We start from the raw sequence: 21,397 nt of genomic DNA, 5'->3' as shown, positions 1-21,397 counted from the left end.
TTGAACCTGTGTCCCCTGCATTGGCAGGCGGATTCTTAATCACTGCGCCACCAGGGAAGCCCCTTATTGTAGGTTTGATTTGCATTTCTCTGATAATTAGTGATGTTGAGCATCTTTTTGTGTGCTTTTTGGCCATCTGTATGTCTTCTTTGGAGAAACGTCTATTTAGATCTTCCACCTATTTTTTGATTGAGTTGTTTGTTTTTATATTGAGCTGCATGAATATATTTTGTATATTTTGGAGATTAATCCCTTGTAGGTCGCTTTATTTGCAAATATTTTCTCCCATTTTGTGGGTTGTCTTTTCATTTTGTTTATGGTTTCCTTTGCTGTGCAAAAGTTCTTGAGTTTAATTAGGTCACATTTGTTTTTTAGTTTTTTTTTTATTATAAAAGTTTATTTTCCCTTTCTGTGTTTTGTATTTTCCCTTTTTGTCAGTAATGAGCAATTAACTGATTGGGAATCTGCTTGGTTAAATAAATTAGCAAGTTCATAAACACACCACATTTAAGAGTATAGAGCAAGAGGTTGAAAAATATTCCGTAACCCAATGCAAATTAGGCAGTCCTCAAAATTGAACATTTTTCGCCTGTTAATTTCCATAATTTAAAATATATATACAGTATGACCTTAAAATATTGATAATTAGTATAAAATTCACAGCTTTGAAGACATATATTCTACAAACTTCTAAAGAATAGATACCTAGGTATGCCTCAGGCCTTAGTAATCCATTAATGTGATTCAGTGTCACATACTTAACGCTTACAGGGCCAAAAGGTCTTTCTTCTTTCTCTAATTCTAGTCTTCAGCTGAGGTAACGCAAGGAACCCGGTTGTGACACAGATCAATCCTCTGAAAATAGGGCTAAGCCAATTACCTTCCTAGTGGATCCTAAAGTTCCCAGAGAACAAATCTGGGGTTGAGTGCTTTGGTTGTAAGTTACACACTGGAATGTTCACAGTTGAGGTACATTATGGTCCTTGAAAGGAAGACTAAAGACTTCCAGGAGTCAAAGGGAATTCTGAATGAAGACAGAGGAGAGCAAGTTGGCAATCATTTGAAGGTATTTCTGCTTCTGGAGCTGAATGACTTTAGAGCAGATACAGAGTGAGAGCCAATCAGCATGTAGTGTGATTTTTTCCCCACCGTGGTTAACAAAGGGATTCTCTGTCCAAGGCATGCATACACTGGACCTGGCTGGAGTGCTTTATCCGGATTTGATGCGTCAGAGATGAGCCACTCTCTGCAAACTCGTGACCAAGCAAAATGCAACGATCCTTTCTATTTGTGGAGCATGTCGTTGGTACAAACCATGCATGAATGCCTCGTGGTCACTTGGCTTTCCAGGCTGGAGAACTAGGTCCGAGTCCAATATAGCATTTACGGTTAAAAGGATAAACCTTCACAGGCCACCAAAGACACTGGCAGGTTCATAGGCCATTCAGTACATTCAACAATAGCGATAAAAATCATTAATTATTCCTGTAGTGTAGAAAAACAGCCCAGCCTTCACTTTGGTCAGCATCTACGGTGGCTGACACTGTTGAAAGAGGCTTGACAGTCTGAGGTTATGTTGGAGCTCTTAAGACAACCCCAAAGTAAGGTGAATGAAAAGGAATAGTCCTGATGTGTCTCCTATTTTTCTTGTTCTTTTGTGGGCACTGGTCAGTCACTCAATATGCGAGCTTGTCGTCCTTGCGTAAGATAGCATATTTCCCTCACTATTAATGGTGAAATAAATAGAACTGTGCAAATTGTCATAAGAATGAAAAAGTAGAAAACCCACATCCATCCTGGGTTGTCCTGGACCAAAGACACTAAATACTGGCTCACCGCAGCTCCAGTGCTCCCGGTTCCATCAGCTATTCTGTGATGATCGCCAAAGCCTCACTGCTCCCTTGGATCAGCTCTTGATGACCCAGGTCCTCAGAAATAGCAGAGCTAATCATATTAGAAGGTCCACCAATAAAAAATCCTGTGACAGCCGTCAGAAGTGCATTGATAGACTTATTGTTTGGAGAATAACTACATCCAACGAGGGACCCGACTGCCAGAAGCAGACTGAGAGCTAACACCGGGGCTCTCTTCTGTAGCACATAAGAGATGAAGCCTTGCAGAGTTCCACCTATAATTCCTCCAACATTGTATCAAATGGACAGCTTGTCGGCTTCAGCCTCCTTCCATCCGAAGTTATTACTCAGATAAAAGGGCAACCAGAAGAAGAAGGAGTAATTCACTAACTTCAAGCAGGCACAGGCCAGTGAATATGCTATAACTCCGGGAAGGCAACAAGCTTGGTAAAAGCTTATCGCCTTGACTTGGGTAACAGACTTGCCTTCTTGGATTGAGTAATTAGGATCAGCTTCATCTTCATTTTCAGCACCATTAATTAATGGCCTGTGCAAATCTTCTTCAAAATCTTCTGCCTCAATACCTGGGAGACCAATTTCTTTGGGTGACGCGAGGAGTCTAAAGAAGATGATGATCCCACCAGCAAACTGCACAGCCGCTGTCACCACAAAGCCATACTCATAACCATACTGCAGAACAGAAGAAGCTAGACACGGTCCCAAAATATTGCCCACTGAGGCACAGGCACTCCAGAGACCAAAAACAACTCCTCGTCCAGCTTTCCCAAACCATTTGCCCATAACAGTAACCACACAGGGCCAACCAGTGGACTGCAGCAGGCCATTCACGATCCACAGGCTGCAGTACAGCCCCTTGCTGTAGAAATGCAGCCATTCTGTGAGAGTACCAGAGACAAACACCACGAATGCAGAGGAGCACATGCCAAAAGACAGAACCCATCACAAATTAAGCTGATCCCCGACGATACTGCTGATGAAAAGGCCCACAGCGTAGGAGAGGAAAACGGTGTCGAGTGTTCCGAGGAAAAGAATGGCTTCCTCTGCACTGGGAAACAAAAGGTTGCTGCTCCAGATCTCTACAGGCAGTTCAGTTGACTTGTTAAAAGCACTTGGGGTCCACTGCTTAGAGATACTGACTTTGACATTGCTAAGTGTTTTTCTTGATGCATGGAGCAACGAGTAACTGAAGAAGGTGAGCAGGAACATGAGCACATGATGATGGCTGAACCGGGAGAGCAAAGTTCCTCTTTGAAAAATATTTGGCCAGGCCATGTTCCTCCTGACCTTCCTTCTCACCTTGACCTTAAAGTCAGGTGAGGCCAGGCCATGTTCCTCCTGACCTACCTTCTCACCTTGACCTTAAAGTCTGGATAATGAATGGTTTACATCGTTTCTTCTTTCCGAGTCCTGCAGTAGTCGTCGTGCTCCAGCCGGCTGCTCTGCTCACTCCACTGCACCTGCAACCCCGCCACTCACAAGTTTGTTTTTGTTTTTATTTTCATTACTCTAGGAGGTAGATCCAAAAAGATATTGCTGTGATCTATGTCAAAGAGTGTTCCGACTGATTTCCTCTAAGACTTTTATAGTATCTGGCCTTACATTTAGGTCTTTGATCCATTTTGAGTTTATTTTTGTGTATGGTGTTAGGGAGTGTTCTAATTTCATTCTTTTACATGTAGCTTTCTAGTTTTCCCAGCACCACTTATTGAAGAGACTGTCTTTTCTCCATTATAAAGTCTTGCCTCCTTTATCAAAGATAAGGTGACCATAGGTGTGTGGATTTATCTTTGGACTTCCAGCATTGTACATTGATCTATATTTCTGTGTTTTGTGCCAGTACCTTACTGTGTTGATTACTGTAGCTTTGTAGTATAGTCTGAAGTTAGTTAGCTGATTCCACCAGCTCCGTTTTTCTTTCTCAAGATTGCTTTGGCTATTCAGGGTCTTTTGTGTTTCCATACAAACTGTAAAATTTTTAGTTCTAGTTCTGTGAACAATACCATTGGTAATCTGATACAGATTGCATTGCATCTGTAGATTGCTTAGGGTAGTATAGTCACTTTCACAATATTCTTCGAATCCAAGAACATGGTATATCTCTCCATCTGTTTGTGTCATCTTTGATTTCTTTCATCAGCATCTTACAGTTTTCTGAATACAAGTCTTTTGCCTCCTTAGGTAGGTTTATTACTAGGTTTTTTTATCCTTCTTGATGCAGTGGTATACGATATTTTTCTCTTTCTGACTTCAGATGCATTGGTAAATGGGATTGTTTCCTTAATTTCTCTTTCTGATCTTTCATTGTTAGTATATAGGAATGCAGGAGATTTATGTGTATTAATTTTGTATCCTGCAACTTTACCAAATTCATTGAGGAGCTCTAGTAGTGTTCTGGTAGCATCTTTAGGATTTTCTATTTATAGTATCATGTCATCTGCAGACACAGTTTTATTTCTTCTTTCCCAGTGTGGATTCCTTTTATTTCTTTTTCTTCTCTGATTGCTGTGGCTAGGACTTCCAAAACTATGTTGAATAAAAGTGACAAGAGTGGACATCCTTGTCTTGTTGCTGATCTTAGAGGAAATGGTTTCAGTTTTTCACCATTGAGAATGATGTTAGCTGTGAGTTTGTTGTATATGGCCTTTATTATGTTGAGGTAGGTTCCCGCTATGCCCACTTTCTGGAGAGCTTTTATCATAAATGGATGTTGAATTTTGTCAGAAGCTTTTTCTGCGTCTATTGATATGATCATATGGTTTTTATTCTTCAGTTTGTCAATGTAGTGTATCACATTGTTTGATTTGTGTATATTGAAAAATCCTTCCATCCCTGGGATAAATCCCACTTGACCATGGTGTATGATCCTTTTACTGTATCGTTGGATTTGGTTTGCTAGTATTTTGTTGAGGATTTTTGCATCTATGTTGATCAGTGTTAGTGGCCTGTAATTTTCTTTTTTTGTGGTATCTTTGTCTGGTTTTGGTATCAGGGTGATGGTGGCCTCATAGAGTGAGCTTGGGAGTGTTCCTTCCTCTGCAATTTTTTGGAAGAGTTTGAGAAGGATGGGTGTTAGCTCTTCTCTGAATGTTTGATAGAATTCACCTGTGAAGCCATCTGGTCCTGGACTTTTGTTTGTTGGAAGATTTTTAATCACAGTTTCAATTTCATTACTTGTGATTGATCTGTTCATATTTTCTATTTCTTCCTGGCTCAGTCTTGGAAGGTCGTATGTTCCTAAGAATTTGTCCATGTCTTCTAGGCTGTCTGTTTTATTGGTATATAGTTGCTTGTAGTAGTCTCTAATGATCCTTTGCATTTCTGTGGTGTCATTTGTAACTTCTCCTTTTTTGTTTCTAATTTTGTTGATTTGAGCCCCCTCCTTTGTTTTCCGTGATGAGTCTGGCTAAAGGTTTATCAATTTTGTTTATCTTTTCAAAGAATGAGCTTTTAGTTTCATTGATCTTTTCTATTGTTTTCTGTGTCTCTATTTCATTTATTTCTGCTCTGTTCTTTTTTATTTCTTCTACTAACTTTGGGTTTTATTTGTTCTTATTTCTCTAGTTGTTTTAGGTGTAAGTTTAGGTTGTTTATTTGAGATTTTTCTTGTTTCCTGAGGTAAGACTTTATTGCTATAAACTTCCCTCTTAGAACTGCTTTTGCCAGGAGCCATAAGTTTTGGATCATCGTGTGTTCATTGTCATTTGTCTGTAGGTATTTAAAAAAATTTATTTATTGTATTTATTTTATTTTTGTCTGTGTTAGGTCTTTGTTGTTGCATGTGGGCTTTCTCTAGTTGTGGCAAGTGGGGGCTGCTCTTTGTTGCGATGCACGGGCTTCTCATTGCGGTGGCTTCTCTTGTTGCGGAGCATGGGCTGTAGGCACATGGGCTTCAGTAGTTGTGGCATGTGAGCTCAGTAATTGTGGCTTGCGGGCTCTAGAGCGCAGGCTCAGTAGTTGTGGCGCATAGGCTTAGTTGCTCCGCAGCATGTGGTATCTTCCTGGACCAGGGCTCAAACCCATGTCCTCTTCATTGGTAGGTGGATTCTTAACCACTACGCCACCAGAGGAGCCCTCTCTAGGTATTTCTTAATATCCTCTTTGATTTCTTCAGTGATCCATTGGTTGTTTAGTAACATACTGTTTAGCCTCCATGTGTTTGTGCTTTTTACAGTTTTTTTCTTGTAATTGATTTCTAATTTCACAGCATTGTGGTCAGAAAAGATGCTTGATATGATTTCAACTTTCTTAAATTTACCAAGCCTTGATTTGTGACCCAAGATGTGATCTATCCTGGAGAGTGTTCCATGTGCACCTGAGAAGAAAGTGTATTCTGCTTTTGGATGGAATGTTCTATAAATATCACTTAAGTCCATTGATGTAATGTGTCATTTAAGGCCTATGTTTCCGTATTGATTTTCTGTATGGATGATCTGTCCATTGGTGTAAGTGGGTTGTTAAAATCCCCCACTATTGCTGTGTTACTGTTGATTTCCCCTTTTATGGCGTTAGCATTTGCCTTATATATTGAGGTGCTCCTATGTTGGTTGCATATATATTTACAATTGTTATAACTTCTTCTTGGACTGATCCTGTAACCATTATATAGTGTCCTTCCTTGTCTATTGTAACACCTTTATTTTAATATCTTAAAGTCTCTTTTGTCTGATACGAGTATTGCTACTCTTTCTTGTGATTTCCATTAACATGGAATACCTTTTTCCATTCCCTCACTTTCAGTCTCTGTGTGTCTCTAGATGTGAAGTGGGTGGCTTGAGAGCATATATATGGGTCTTGTTTTTGTATCCATTCAGCCAGTCTGTGTATTTTGGTTGAAGCATTTAATCCATTTACATTTAAGGTAATTATTGATAGGTATGTTGCTATTGCCATTTTCTTAATTGTTTTGGATTTGTTTCTGTAGGTCTTTTTTCTTCTGTTCCTCTTTTTGTTCTCTTGTGATCTGATGATGGTCTTTAGTGTTGTGTTTGGGTGGGGTTTTTTTGTGTGTATGTATCTATTGTAGTTTTTTGGTTTGCAGTTCCCGTGAGGTTTTGATATAGCAGTCTATATATATACAAGGTTGTTTTAAGTTGCTGGTCTCTTAATTTCAAATGCATGTCCCATTTCCTGCATTTGTACTCTCCTCTTATCATGGCTGTTGGTTTTGATATCATATTTGTGTGTGGATGATTTCCTACTTTTACTGTATGGCTGCCTCTACTGGTGAGCTTTCACATTTGTGATTTTCTTGTTTTTAGTTGTGGCCTCTTTTTTTTTTTTCCTGCCTACAGAAGTTCCTTTAGCATTTGTTCTAAAGCTGGTTTGGTAGTGCTGAATTCTCTTAGCTTTTGCTTGTCTACAAAGCTTTTGATTTCTCTATCGAATCTGAATGAGAGTCTTGCTGGTAGAGTTTTCTTGGTTGTCGGTTTTTCCCTTTCAGCACTTTAAATATATCATGCCACTCCCTTCTGGCCTGGAGAGTTCCTGCTGAAAAATAAGCTGTTAACTTTATAGGGATTCCCTTGTATGTTATTTGTTGCTTTTCCCATGTTGCTTTTAATATTTTTGTGTTTAATTTTTGTCACTTTAATTAATATGTGTCCTGGTGTGTTCCTCTTTGGGTTTATCCTGTATGGGACTCTCTGCACTTCCTGGACCTGAGTGTTTCCTTTCTCACTTTAGGCAAGTTTTTGGCTATAATCTCTTCAAATATTTTCTCAGGCCCACTCTCTTTCTCTTCTTCTTTTGGGACCCCTATAATGCAAATGTTGGTGCATTTAATGTTGTCCCAAAAGTCTCAAAGGTTAGGTTTTACATTGTAATCCCTAAAGCAATGACTATAGAACAGCTAAGAGATCCAGTAAAAATCCAATAGATAAATTAAAATGGAATGCTGAAAATATTAAAATTACCCAAAGAAGGCAGGGGGAATAAAGGATAAATGGAAAACAATGAAATGGTAGACCTAAATCCAATTGTATTATTAATTACATTGAATATAAATCATCTAGACACACCAATTAAAAGAGATTGTTTGGATTAAAAAAATGTTAATTTTTTAAAAAAACGTTTAATATAGTGATACAGATAGTTTAAAAGAAAAAGATATTTTTATAAAACAGAGCTTTAGGGCTTCCCTGGTGGCACAGTGGTTGAGAGTCCACCTGCCGATGCAGGGGACATGGGTTTGTGCCCCGGTCCGGGAAGATCCCTCATGCCGTGGAGCGGCTGGGCCTGTGAGCCATGGCCACTGAGCCTGCGCGTCCAGAGCCTGTGCTCCGCAATGGGAGCAGGCCACAACAGTGAGAGGCCCGCGTACCACAAAAAAACAAAAACAAAAAAAAACCCCCCAGAGTTTCAAAGAGCAAAAGCTGGTAGAACTGACTGGAGATTAAAGACAGAAAAATCCACAGTTGTACTTATCAACTACAGCACTCTTTTCATGATAATCAGTAGGTCAAGTAGACAGAATATCAATAATACAAGAGATCTGAACAGCATTGTTAACCAACTGACTTGATTGACATTAATAAAACACTCCACCCAGTAACAGCAGGTTGTATGTTCTTTTCAAGGGCAAATGGGACATTCAAAAATATCTTATTCTGAGCCATAACACCAACCTTAACACATTTGAAAGAATTAAAATCATTCAAAATATGTTCTCTGACTGTAACAGACTTAAACTAGAAATTGAGAACGGAAAGATCTGAAAAATCACCAAATATTTGGGAATTTAAAAAAAATTGTAAGTAACTCATGGGTCAAAGAGGAAGTCTCAAGGAAAATTAGCAAGTATTTTGAACTAAATGAAAAATGAAATGCATCATATCCAAGTTTATGGGATGCAGTTAAAGCAGTGCTTAGAGGCATATTTAAGTCATTAAAAGCTTATGTTAGAAAAGAAGAAAGGTTTAAAGTTAATAAGCTAAGATTCCACCTTAAGAAACTAGAAAAATGAGAAAACTAAACCCAAAGCAAGTGGAAAGAACAAAACAATAAAGATAAAAGCAGAAATTGATAAAATTAAAAACAGTAGATAAAACCAATCATGTGAAAGGCTGTTTTTTTTAAACATCAATAAAATTCATAAACCTCTAGTTAGAGTGACCAAGAAAAAGAGAAGACGCAAGTTACCAGTATCAGGAATGAAAGTGGACATATCATTATAGACCCTATATTCAAAGGATAAGTAAATTCTATGAACAGCTCTTAACATAAATTTGACTTGGATGAAATGGACCAATTTCTTCAAAGACAAATCCTAACAAGAGTTACAAAGAAATAGATAAGTTGACTAGGCCTATATCTATTAAAGAGATTGAACAGGTAGTTGAAAACCTTCCAACAAATGAAACTCCAGGCCTACATGGTTTTACTGTTGATTGTGACCAACAACTTAAGAAAGAAATAATAATAATCCCACTCAATCTTTACCAGAAAATAGGAGGGGAGAGAATATTTCCCACTTCATCTTATGAGGTCAGCGTTAGCCTGATGCAAAACTAGACAAAATATTACAAGGAAAGGAAACTGTATACCACTACCCCTCATGGAAATAGATACTGGAATCCTCAATTAAATATTAACAAATCAAGCCCTGGATGCAAGGACATTTCAGTATTTGAAAATCAGTTCATGTATTTCATTTTATTGACAGACTAAAAACATTAATTCATGATAAAACTACTCCGTAAACTAGATATGAGAAGAGAACTTCCTTAAATGGTCTTAGTGCATTTGGATTACTTTAACAGAATACCATAGACTGAATGGCTTATAAACAACAGAAATTTGCTGTGTCTTCACATGGTGGAAGGAGTGAGGGCTCTTTCTCGGTCTCTTTTATAAGGCCCTAATCCCATTCGTGAGGGCTTATGATGTGATAACCTCCTCAGCACCCCACTTCCAAATACCGTCATCTTGGGGATTAGGTTTCAATACTGGGGAGACACAAACATTCAGTAAGATACAAACATTCAGTAGCAGGCATCTACAGATGTCTGCAGCAGGGTTTCTCAACCTTAGTACTATTGACATTTTAGACGAGATAATTCCTCTAAAACTCAACATTGTTAAGATGTCAGTTCTTAACATTGTTAAGATGTCTGTATTGATCGATAGAGTCAATGCACTTTCATAATCTTAGCAGGTTTTTTTGTAGATATCAAGCAGATTCTATAAATGGCTAAACAAAGTAAGTAGAAAAGGCAAAACAATTTCACAAGGGAAGAACAAAGTTGGACACTCAAGCTCTCTGATTTCAAGACGGTCAGGATACAATGATTAAAAGAGTGTGTTATTGGTGAAAGCTTTTACATATAGATCAGTGGAATGGAACAGAGTCCAGAAATAGAGGCACACAAATATGCTTGATTGGTTTTGGCTAAGATGAAGAGGCAATTCACTGGTGAATTGATAATCTTTTTCAACAAATGGTGCTGGAACAATGGGATTACTGTATGTAAAAAATGAACTATGAGTCATACCTCACACCACATACAAGAATTAATTCAAAATGGATCATAGACTAAATGTAAAAGTATAAAAACCTTAAGAATATAAAACATCTTTGTTACATTCAATTAGGCAAACAGATTTTAGATAAAACAATAGAAGCATAATCCATAAAAGCAAAAAATAATGAAGTGTTGACCTCATCAAAATTAATAACTTTTGTCTTCCAGAAGACATTGTTAAGAGAGTAAGACAAGCCATAGGCTGGGAGAAAATAGTTGCGAATCACATATTTGACAAAGGGCTTGTGTCCAGGATATCCCAAGAACTATAAACATGTAATATTATGAAAAGAACTAACCCAATTTAAAAATGGGCAAAAGGTTCGAACAGATACTTCACCAGTGAAAATACACAAATGGCAAGGAAACACATGAAAATGTGCTCATTATCATTAGGTACTTGAGAAGTGCAATTAAAACCACAATCAGGCCCTACTGCACACCTATACTAAGTTCTAGTGGGGATGTGGAGAAACTGGAACTCTCATGTGTTACTGGTGGGAATGCAGAATAGTTTCCCAGAAATCTCACTCCTTTATTCAAGAGAAATGGAAACTTATATTTACACAAAGACCTGTTCATAGCAGCCTTATTCATAATCACTAAAAACTGGAAACAGCCCAAATGTCCTTTATGTGATGACTAGATAAACCAACTGTTATATATCCATACAATGGACAAAGTGAGCGATAAAAGGAAAAAACTTCTTTCTACACACAACAACCTGCATGAATCTCAAATGTATTATGCTAAGTGAGAGAAGTGAAACTCTTAAGGTTAGATACTGTATGCTTCCATTTATATGACATTCTAGAGAAAGCTGAACTATTGTGTCAGACTTCTCTGGTTATCAGGGGTTAGAGTTTGGGGGTGTTGATTATATAGTGTCAGCATTAAGGAGGTTTTTTGGGTGGTTGGAACTGTTATGTGTCTTATGGACATGGTCACATGACTGCTTGCATTTAAAAAAAATCATAGAACTGTATACCAACGGTAAATTTACTGTAGGTTAAAAAATATATTTATAGCTCCCTCAAATTTTATCACTTTCCATTAAAACATATTAAAATGGCAAGGATCCCGCTCTTTCATTGTAATACTTAAAATTACCCCTTATTGATCCCGACTTACTTTAGGAAGTTGAGTAGTTTTTCATAAAGCAGAGTAGAAGGAAACCCCAAGGAAAATTCCTTTACTATCAGCCCTTCACATGTTTCTTGGCTAAATGTAACTCACTTTTCCTCTGCTTTGGAAATGAGTCATAGTGTGAGTTCCCTATACTTTTTCTGGAGCAGATGCTTTAAATTTGACATTGTACTAATGCCCTCCTCTTTTGTCCGTTTTCCCCTAATCTTTTCCACACATACACACCCTATTCTCTTTATCCCTTTCATTCTCTTATTTAGCAGTCCATGTAGGCCCTGTGCTAGGGGATGGGATACGAAGATTAATCAGGCATGCTTTCACATGAAACTCAGTTTTGGAGGGCAAAGGGAGGATACATTAAGAAATAATGATGTATAATATTGTCGTTGAGTCATAGTAGAACTATTAATGAGGGTGATGTAGTGCAAAAGGATGAATAATCCTTTCCGCTTGGATGGGTCAGGGAAGGCTCCACACAAGAAAGGGGTATAAAAGTACCTCAAATAAAAATTAAAATTTCATTTTTTATGGGAGATTGAAAAAAATAAAAATAAATTAAAAAAAAAGAACGACATAATGGCATTTGCAGCAACATGGATGCAGCAAGAAATTATCATACTAAATTAAGTAAGTCAGAAAGAGAAAGACAAATACCATATGATATCACTTATGTGTGGAATTTAAAATATGATACAAATGAACTTATCTATGAATCAGAAACAGACTCACAGACATAGAGAACAGTCTTGTGGTTGCCAAGGGGGAGAGCATTGGGGAGGGGATGGAGTGGGAGTTTGGGGTTAGCAGATGTAAGCTATTATATAGAGAATGGATAAACAACAAGGTCCTACTGTATAGCACAGGGAACTGTATTCAATATCCTATGATAAACCATAATAGAAAAGAATATTAAAAGAATGTATGTATGTATAACTGAATCACTTTGCTGTACAGCAGAAATTAACACAATATTGTAAATCAACTATATTTCAATTTAAAAAAAGAAGCTCGTTAATCATTCTTTTTAAAAATTTGTTAAACTTATTTTCAAGGGAAATGTTATATTTATGTCTATTCACCACCTCTGGACACTAGGAAAATGTTATGTCTATTCACCATCTCTGGATGCTACTTTGGTAAATGCTGTGAAATAAAGTCTGCTTCCTGTAAAAAAAAAAAAAAAAAATCTTGCCCACACATACTGAATTCTTTGTTGATTAAATTACTCTAATCTCCCTTAAAAATGTTAAGCATAAGATATATGTAAATATCAAGAAGGATATCACTTTTCTGGAAGAAAGAACATTTGAAATATTCCAGTCCACCAAAAAACTAATCAAGATAGTGGTATAAAATATCTCAACAATCATTTACATATAGAGTTAACAGTCATTAAAATGCTTATAAAATACAGCAAATGTCTAAAAAATAATTTCATTTTTTAAAATGTCATCTGTGACTTTGATTATAGTAGTGTATTGTAGACCAGACAGTTTAAGAAAAATATGAAATTTAGCAGTAAAGTGGTCAGAAACAATCTTGAAAACAAAAGGAAACAATCTCGTAAACTTCAGCTAGGTGGTGTGGGGATGGAATACAGTAGCGAATTTTGTAAAGGTTATATGGAAAATAACTGATTAAAATGAAAAATCTTCTGAGTATCGTAGAGGACTAAAGCCTATCAATTAGCAATACACTACTAATTGAAGAAAAAATGACCAAATATAATGACATACTATTGAATATATCAAATTTCCTATGAATTAATCTGCTAATTATACTTACTAACATTGGGCTTGCTGACTCACATTCAGTTTAGATTTTCGTCTTGATTCCAAACATTGTTTCCGCATTATACTTATGTACAGAGAATCCTTTTTTTGTTTTTAAATTGGTGTGCTCTAGCCTCATGGGTCTTTTCCTTTTTCTTGACTATACCAGACACATTGCTGTCATAGAGCACCATTGCACTTCTCCTAGATATCCAAATGGTTAACTCCCCATCTGTTTCAAAACTGCTCATTGAAGCCTAAACCCTTCCAGCATATTTTATTTTATTTTATTTTTTAATATCTTTACTGGAGTATAATTGCTTTAGCAGTATATTTTAAATTATAACTCACCTTTCCTCCTTTCACCCCAAGCACTTCTGACCTCTTTTCCCTGTCCTATTTTTTTTTAATTAATTAATTAATTTGTTTTTATTTTTGGCTGTGTTGGGTCTTTGCTGCTGTGTGTGGGCTTTCTCTAGTTGCGGTGAGCAGGGGCTACTCTTCATTGCGGTCTGCGGGCTTCTCTTTGTCGTGGTTTCTCTTGTGGCAGAGCACGGGCTCTGGAGCGCAGGCTCAGCAGCTGTGGTGCACGGGCCCAGCTGCTCTGCAGCATGTGGGATCCTCCCAGGCCAGGGCTCGAACTCATGTCCCCTGCATTGGCAGGCAGATTCTTAACCGCTACGTCACCAGGGAAGCCCCGTCCTACTTTTTTTTTTTAAGTCTTAGCTTCTAACATATTACGAGATTTACTCATTATGATTATTGTTTATTATATTCCTTTACCTCTGCTAAAATGTAAGCTTCGTTAGGGTAAAGATCTTTGTCTGTTTTGTTCATTGATGTATCCCACATTTCTATAACAGTGCCTGGGATATGGTAGGCACATAATGAATATTTGCTGGAAAACAGAACTCTGAGAAATTCCTACTTCTTGAGCCCCAGAGTACTGAACTCTGGGTTGGTTTTTTTGGGCTTTTTTGTTTTTGTTTTTTTCTCTGATAGTATCTGGATTCAGACTCTTAAAATAAGGTAGAACGCCTGTGACTTGACATTTTAGAATTTCTCCAATCCAGTTGAACTGTTATGATACCTAAGCATTGTTCAGGAACACTGGCTTGAACCTCAAAGCTCTTCCTGACTTAAATGATAAACAGTTACCTCCCCATGAGGCCACCTTTTGAAGTGTAGTAATAACACTTTTAGAAACAATGGGTAAAGATAAACCTATCCATTTGGCTTTTGAATTTTCTTTGTTCATTTTTGAAGGTTTTCCAACTTTTGATTCTTGGTTTGCACACAAAATGAGACTTGAATTGTTTCTGTTGTAACATAAGAACACAACTCACCCAATAAAACCCACCTACTCCGGCCAAAAAAATATGATACAATAGATAAGAAAGTGGCTCTGACGGTTACCAAAATTTGGCTTTTAGACAGTGGACAAGGCCACTTTGAACTTGGAATGTACTTCCATTATATACTTGGAAATGTAGGAAACCTTCAGCAGATTTTGTATCTCAGGAAATCATAATATTCAAAAAATTCTTGAAACATCCAGGGTTATATGTAGCATGGTAAATTTGGTTCAGTGTCTTAAATTGTATAGGAAATAAAATTAACCTATATATAATATAGTAAATTTAAGGTTTGGTAGTAACTAAACAACTATGTAGATTCTAAAAACAGAGAACTTTAGTCTCTAAAGCAAGTATGGTTAAAACAAAAAAGGTAACTGGAAAAATTTAAGTGTCACTCAGATTTCCATATTCCTCATGTAGCTTTTTTGATTAAAATCATATTCCTAAACTTTTATTTACTTCTAAGCTTATAGCCCTTATCATTTCTTGTTTTTCTGATGCCTTTTGAAAAACCTCTTTCTTCATTTTAAGATTTTAGCCCATACTGGCCATGTAGACTACTTGACTTTGTTTGTATTCTTGTTAATGTTCTACTATGTTTTAAAAAAAAGAAAGAAAGAAAATTATAAACCTCTAGCACGATTCCTTAATTTAACCCCTTTCTGTATATATATACTTTTTGTGTTCTTGGACTGCCAGTCTTTTTTGGCCTTCCCTCTTACCCCTACTCCATGTAAAAATAACAAGAGGATCAAATATAAAGCCATAGGAAGTATTAATAAAAACTTCCAGAAATACCAGATATAATTGCAGCTGGCAACTTTTTGTATTTCTGTCATGTAAATTATCTGCGTATATACATATGAATGTATATACATAGACAATATGTGTATTTTCTTCGTTATGACCTGTATTTTGCCCTTAGTATTGGCCATATTATATTTTTCCATTTCATTTTGTTTTATTAGTATTTTAAGACTTGAAATTAAATTCAAATAACATAAAGTTCACCATTTTAACCATTTTAAAGTGTACAATTCCTTGGATTTTAGTATTCACAGTGTTGTGAAACTATCACTACTGTCAGTTCCAGAACATTTTCATTACATTAAAAAGGAACTCTAGGGGGCTCCCCTGGTGGCGCAGTGGTTGAGAGTCCGCCTGCCGATGCAGTGGACACGGGTTCGTGCCCCGGTCCGGGAAGCTCCCACATGCCACGGAGCGGCTGGGCCCGTGAGCCATAGCCGCTGAGCCTGCGCGTCCGGAGCCTGTGCTCCGCAACGGGAGAGGCCACAACAATGAGAGGCACGCGTACCGCAAAAAAAAAAAAAAAAAAAAAAAGAAACTCTAGGGACTTCCCTGGTGGTCCAGAGGTTAAGAAACTGCCTTACCATTCAGGGGACGTGGGTTCGATCCCTAGTCGGGGAACTAAGATCTCACATGCTGCTGGGCGACTAAGCCTGCGCTCGGCAACGCCTGAATCCTCGCGCTCTGGAGCCCGTGCGCCGCAACCAGAGAAGCCCACACACAGCAGTGAAGAACCTGCACGCCGCAACGTAGACCCAGCGCACCACAACGAAGACCCAGCACAGCCAAAGTAAAAAAAAAAAAAAAGTACAAAGAAAAGAAAAGAAAGCCCAGTTCTGATTAAATCCCTCTATTTCAAATTCTTAGAATAAAATTAAATTTCTTTACAAAAAAATGTATACCCACTAAGCACTCACTTCCTCTGCTCTCCTCCCCACCATTTCCTGGAAACCACTAATACACTTTTGGTCCTTATGGATTTATTTTTCTAGACATTTCATGTAAATCAAATCATAAAATATGTGGCTTTTATGTTTGGCTTCTTTCATTTAGCATGTTTTTAAGGTTCGTCCATGTTGTACAGGTACGAGTACTTCATTCCTTTTTATGGCTAATATTTCGTTATATAGACACACCACATTTTGTGTAACCATTAACCATTTTAATTAATTTATTATTAATATTATTTAATTATTTATTTTTGGCTGCATTGGGTCTTCGTTGCTGCGCGCAGGCTTTCCCTAGTTGTGGCGAGCGGGGGCTACTCTTCCTTGCGGTGTGCGGGCTTCTCATTGCAGTGGCTTCTCTTGTTGTGGAGCACGGGCTCAAGGCATGCGGGCTGAGCACGGGCTTAGTTGCTCCACAGCTTGTGGGATCTTCCCGGACCAGGGATCAAACCTGTGTCCCCTGCATTGGCAGGCGGATTCTTAACCACTGAGCCACCAGGGATGTCCCTCCATTAATCATTTAATGGACATTTAGATTGTTTCCATTTTTTCTCTTATAACTAGTACTGTTGTAACATTGATGTACAAGATTTTGAGCATCTGTTTTCTATTTCCGTGTGTATATTTCCATTTCATTTTTAAACAAATATATAATATTCCATTGTATGAATGAACCATAATTAATATCATTTTTGCTTACCAAAGTTTTTTACCAAATTTCCCTTTCATAAACATACTGTCATGTATCACTGAAAATTTTTTTACATAGTTTTCTAATTTCTTTAAAATTATTTTATATTAATGATAATAGCTAATGAATTCTTAGAATTGTAATTACTGAAATTAAAGGGTATGCACATTATGATATATATGCTATGTTATGTTTAATATATGTTGCTATATTGTCTATCAGAAAGGTTGTACCAACAATAATATATGTGGTTATTTTTCTCATATCCTCATTATATTATTATATTAATATTTTTAAGTTTTAATTTGGTAAGGGGAAAATATCTTTTTTTGGTCTTCTATTAATATGAAATATATAAAACATTTTGTTATTTTAATTTGTTTTTATTTACAAATGAGATTGAATGTAAGTTCATGTTTATTCATCTTTTTTCCTAATATTTTTATTATGACCTTTGCCTGCTTGTTTTTTTCTTTTTTTTTTTGCGGTATGCGGGCCTCTCACTGTTGTGGCCTCTCCCGTTGCGGAGCACAGGCTCCGGACGCACAGGCTCAGCGGCCATGGCTCACGGGCCCAGCCGCTCCGTGGCACGTGGGATCCTCCCGGACCGGGGCAAAAACCCGTGTTCCCTGCATCGGCAGGGGGACCCTCAACCACTGCACCACCACGGAAGCCCTGCCTGCTTCTTTTGTGGAGTGAGTTTTTTTAATTAGTCTGGAATAGAAAAGCACTAATTATTTACATCATGTGGAACTAGTTTTTATATAACCCATTTTGATCAGTGACCTTTTTTCTCCCTTGATATTAGTCTTCTTACATGATTAATATTGGTAGTTTATTATTTTACTCTTATTTTTCATTTGAGAGTTTATTTCTGTTTTGAAACGTCTGAAATACTTTTCTTATCTTAGTTTTGTAATACTTTATATGGTTTTGAATGTCTAAAATTCTGAAACAGACTATTCCCACATACTTGGTTATTTGCTTCTCTTTGGAGCTATGTGATTGTCATAGTACTCTTAATAACTGTATTTGTTGTAGGCATTTTGGGGTGAAGAGCAAGAAAAGTATCTCAAATATTTGTACTTATTAGGAGAAGCAGACTAAACAGTTTTTATATTTTGTAACCAAACCATAATTTTCAAGGAGTCATTTTAACCTCCAAATTTAAATATTTTTCTTATTTATAGAAGGAGAGATTTATTAATGGTTTTAAACTTTGTTATCCCTGGAGAATTTTTCAAGTTTATTTTACATGAACTTCACTTTCAAAACCCCTTCAAGAATTCCAATTTAGATTTGGCTTCTGAGAGGGAGTACTACATAGAAAGTATTATGAAAAGATTAATTAAATAATAGCTACTATTGATAAAATTGCCCAGGATATTTTTAGTGTTTTTTTTAAATATATGAGAGAGTTAAAAAATTTGTGATTCTACCAGGTAATTCCGAATTCTTGGATTTAGCAGGAATTGATGGTCTCTGATGGTAGTTCATGTTTGTTTATCTGTGTTTGTAGCCCTTTGAGTTTCCGCCAGAAGAATAATGGGACATTTCCAGTTTGACCTTATGATTTTTGCAAATTAGCATAGAGCAACTTACAGTACTTGTAATAATCAAATCATAGTTTATTTTCAGTAATGGAAAGTTGTTTTCTTGAGAAAATTTTTTGTTACATAATTTCAGCAACAGTTTTGATCACTTTAAATGCTCAAATATTGCTCATTTAAAGGAAGTAAATATTTCTCATTTTATAGAACATGGAAAAGATTGCACAATTTAATGGACTTTAATTCATCTTTGGAAAGCATCATAATTTCAGTTCCTACACCTTTCTGATTTTCTAATCTCAATGAGTTGTTGATGCATATAATCTAATATTTTTATTCTTCGTACATTCCTTTTCTTTCAAGTCACTATGACTTTTCAAATGTAAAATATTTGCATGATTTTGGTGCTCAGTTTTTAAAAATTGTTGAATCAAATAGCCAAATACTTTTTCTAATGTACCTAGCATCTACCTGTAAATGGCATTTTAAAGTAAACTTATAAAAAGTTTACGCTGTCATATATAATATTAAATTTTAATTTCAGAAGCTATTAAAAAATGGAAAATGGCTACATAGAAAAGAAGATAATATTGTTTCATTGTTAGCTTAATTACAGTACATAATGCAGTTGTAAATATTGCTTCACTGAATGATTTTTCTCTTACATATAAATACATGGTTGAAGATTCAAAATGTCAAACAATAAGAACTTGCACATTATTATTATCAATGACAGAAGAGAGTATATGCTATCTGGTATTGCTAGTTTAAAAAGAAAACTTGTGAAAATTCTGACTTACTATCTGATCATTTATAATCAGTTTTGTTATTTGCCTTATAAATAGCAGTCAGTTTACAAATCACTCCATCTAGGGATCTTTTCAGGAATCCATCCTGGATCACGTAAAAATAAAGTCATCTACCTGTAGCCTTATTAGCAGAGTATATACACAGAGAGAAAGAAAATTAGACTAAATACAACAAAGGCAAAAGGCTCACCTTCTACATAGTTGTCAAATTTTATCAATCATGATAATGTAGCTCAGTCGTCAAAGAAATCAAAATAATTAGAAAGCTGAAGTTATAACAAGGGCTAACATGAAAAAATGGAATAAATGTCATATTTATGGATTAGAATTATATTCAGTCTTATCACCAAGGCTGATTCATGTGTTTAAAGCCGTGGTCAGGGGGCTTCCCTGGTGGCGCAGTGGTTGAGAGTCCGCCTGCCGATTCAGGGGACGCGGGTTCGTGCCCCAGTCTGGGAAGATCCCACATGCCGCGGAGCGGTTGGGCCCGTGAGCCATGGCCGCTGAGCCTGCGCGTCCGGAGCCTGTGCTCCGCAATGGGAGAGGCCACACAGCAGTGAGAGGCCCGTGTACCGCAAAAAAAAAAAAAGAATAAAGCCATGGTCAGTCATCTTTTCTGTATGATGGCCATTTTCCACCTTAATATAAAGATTATAAAGTTGATTTACTTTCATTTATTTGTTTTTGAAAAGTATATACTTTTTGAGTCAGAAGACACGGTATCTTCAGTATGATTAAGCATTCTTTCATTGCATATCTATTTCTTTTTTAAAAAATATTTATTTATTTATTTATTTTGGCTGTGCTGGGTCTTAGTTGCGGTATGTGGGATCTTTGCATGCAGGATCTTTAGTTGTGGCATGTGGACTTCTTAGTTGTGGCCTGCGGACTTATTAGTTGTGGCATGCATGTGGGATCTAGTTCCCCAACCAGGGATTGAACCCAGGCCCCTTGGATTGGGAGCGTGGAGTCTTACCCACTGGACCACCAGGGAAGTCCCCGCATATCTATTTCTGAGTAGGTTCTTCTTTTGGCTGAAATTTCAGAAACTAACACCTAATATCACAGTATATTATATAATTATAATGGTACATTTGAATGAATTTTGTTCTTGAACAAAACACTTTCAGTTTATTTGGTCTTGTCTCAACTGTCTTAACATCATATATTTTAAATATGTAAAGAAATTTTATGTATTTTATATATTAATATCCTATATTTATATGTGATATTATTTATTTTATGTTATAAATATATTTAAATAAATATTTAATATTGTATACTTTAAAACAAAAGTTTTAATTTCAACTGCAAATGAGAACGTTTTCTAACAAGCACTCCTTGAGCCACTTTGAAATAATGTAAGCTTTGTCGTTCATTTATATATATATTTTGGGGAGCAACTAAGCTAAGACTTTAAATTTTATATGAAAAATGTTTACCTCATTCTCAGTGCATGTTTACTGCCCCATTATTTTTCCTATTTCTAAGGCTGTAGTGAGAACTCATATCCAACCAGAAAAGCCAGCTGACTGATTCTCTCCATGTGTCAGATCTTGTCTGTAGCCAAAGGAGTAGATCAGTATGAGGCTACAGGGAACAGGGGTGTGCTGGGTCTAGGCAGGCTCTCTCTGGGCCTCTCCTTTCCCATCTACAAAATGACAGTGGTGTTGAAATTTGACTACAGATAATTTGGAATCTTGTGGATTGTCATTTGGTCTGGATGCTTCTTGTTGCTTATAACTGACCTAGAGTGAGATATTAAATTATGATTAAAGCAATTAATGCCTACAAATAAGTGAAAATGTTTTAATTGTTAAAATTTTCACATGGTGTTCCATAGCCAGGATCAAAATAACATGCATAACCAGGGCATAAAGGCTAACATATTAAAAGCTTAAAAAAAAAACTAAACTATAAATTG

The 21,397-nt window shown here is 36.6% G+C and overlaps 1 protein-coding gene and 1 pseudogene across 5 annotated transcripts in view; one reads left to right on the top strand and one right to left on the bottom strand.

Annotated features, from left to right (window-relative positions):
- Positions 1-21,397, top strand: part of RUNDC3B (RUN domain containing 3B) — a 147,676-nt gene that overhangs the window by 37,048 nt on the left and 89,231 nt on the right. The window lies entirely within an intron of this gene.
- Positions 1,669-3,146, bottom strand: LOC115853584 (sugar phosphate exchanger 3 pseudogene; annotated as a pseudogene).

This window comes from Globicephala melas, chromosome 9 (genome assembly GCF_963455315.2).
Source record: "Globicephala melas chromosome 9, mGloMel1.2, whole genome shotgun sequence".
NCBI classification, from domain to species: Eukaryota; Metazoa; Chordata; class Mammalia; order Artiodactyla; family Delphinidae; genus Globicephala; species Globicephala melas.
Note: the sequence above shows the minus strand (reverse complement) of the source record. Positions and strands in the feature narration are given on the sequence as shown.